Raw genomic sequence first — 2,314 nt, forward strand, 5'->3', positions numbered from 1 at the left:
CGAGACACCAGGTGATGATTCGGCCAGTTTCGCTCCAAAAAACACTTTGTCGGTTTTTACGGATTCCCTCGGGATTTGTTTGTTCCTGAGCATCCCAACTGATCTGATGCTATAGTTAATCAGTTATTAACTAAAAATAAGGAGGAATCCCTCGTTTTTATCCAAAAACCCTTCAACCGAAGCCTATAAATACGAGCTCGGATGCTCATTTCTTTGGATCAGGAGATCAAGAGGGCGAAACGCTGCCGAAGTGGAGAGTGGAGCTACGAATTTACAGTGAGGGTTAGCAGATCTTGGCGAATTCTTGTACATAAAGAGTGGAGTTCGAAAGATCTAAGACACGTCTCCTATTCCTCCGGATTTAAGCTTGGCCTTAAATCTCAAGAAGAGCTGTGATCTCGCTTGGTCGAGATTATCGTTGCTACGATTACTTCCTTTGTGAAGTAAGAGCTTTGATCAACTTAATCTATCAACCGGATCTGATCCGCGGCGATCCACAGATATTATCGTCCCCGTCACAGGCGAAGTTCCTACGCAAGCAGTGGGTGATAAACGTCCGTTACGCTGTTTGACAAGGTTGTACTATTTTACATTTTCATTGTATAAGTCCAACTTATAAAAAGATTTACTTTTCTTGTTTATTTGAGTTTATTGTAACGACTAAAGTTGTAATAGATTCATGACAATGAAAACATCGACTTTTGATCCAAACAAGGATATGCTATATATATGTTGGGCATTTATATGGGATAAGTGTTAGTCAAAAAGGGAGGGCTCAACTTTCATGCATCAAAAGCATTCGGTGCAATGAAAAGTTCAACCTTCTTGTCACCGAATGCTTTCGGTGCAATGAATAACAAAAGGAAGAAAAGCTTTGTTGAAAAGAAGGAAAGCTTTGTTGAAAAAGCTTGTCAAACCCAACAACCCAAAAATTGAGTGAGGCTTCTATATAAAATACTCTTGTGTGTGCTTTTGAAGGAATCAGAAGTGAGAGAGGAATTGTGAAGCGTGAGTGAAAAGAAAGGCTCAAAGAAAGGCCTTAGTGAGAGGAAATTGAGAGCAATTTTCAGAGTGATTTTGGGTTGTGAGATTTCTTGTAAACACTTGTAAAAAATTTTCCCTTAGTGAAAGATCTGTAGCAGCCCGTGGACGTAGGCAATTTTATGCCGAATCACATTAAATTTGCATACCTTATTATTCCACATTTATTTCACTTTCTCGTAAATCTGGTTATATAGGAATTTGCGTAATTTTCCAACAACTGGTATTAGAGCTCTGGTTGTAACGTCTGTTAATTTTCTGTGAGATTACTATTCGCATGAATAGTGAATTTCATGAATAGTGAAATTCTATCGGCGATACTGGTTCGTCGACAACAGTGTTCTAATGCACAGTGGTTTGTAGAAATAGTCAGAGAGGGTGCCAGATTCAAGTGAAAACGATGACTGCGGATGAAGGAAAGGTGAAAATTGAGAAGTTCGATAGTGCGGACTTCAGCTTTTAGAAGATGCAGATCAAAAATTATCTATACCAGAAGAAGCTGTATCAACCTCTCTCGGGAAGTAAGTCAGATGGCATGAAGGGTGAAGAGTGGGCTCTTCTCAATAGACAAACCCTTGGAGTTATCCGATTGACGTTATCCTGCAACGCTGCTTTCAACATAGTAAAGGAAAAGACAACGACGAGTCTTATGGTGGCTCTCTACAGCATGTATGAGAAGCCCTCTGCCTTAAACAAAGTTCACTTAATAAGGTGACTATTCAATTTGCGGATGACAGAAGGCGCATCGGTAGCTCAACATCTCAATGAACTCAATATAGTCACAACCCAGTTGAGTTTAGTTGGAATTGAGTTTGATAAAGAAGTACAAGCATTGACATTTTTGTCTTCTCTACCAGAAAGTTAGAATGCTGCTGTCACAGCTGTGAGTAGCTCGTCGGGAAGCAATAAGTTGAAATTTGATGATGTTCGTGATTTGGTTCTTAGTAAAGAAATTCGGCGGAGAGAATCGGGTGAAGCATCAACCTCTTCAGCTTTACACACAGAGTCTAGGGGGAGAACTTTAGAAAGAAGTTCAAATCGCGGTAGATCAAAATCTAGAATGAGCAAATCTAAATCGGAAAAAATAGATTTCAACTGCTATAATTGTGGCAAGAAGGGTCATTTCAAGAGGGAGTGTCGGGCATCGAAGAAAAATACCGGCACATTGACATTTTTGTCTTCTCTACCAGAAAGTTAGAATGCTGCTGTCACAGCTGTGAGTAGCTCGTCGGGAAGCAATAAGTTGAAATTTGATGATGTTCGTGATTTGGTT

This window comes from Asparagus officinalis, chromosome 7, assembly GCF_001876935.1.
Source record: "Asparagus officinalis chromosome 7, Aspof.V1, whole genome shotgun sequence".
In the NCBI taxonomy this organism is placed as follows: Eukaryota; Viridiplantae; Streptophyta; class Magnoliopsida; order Asparagales; family Asparagaceae; genus Asparagus; species Asparagus officinalis.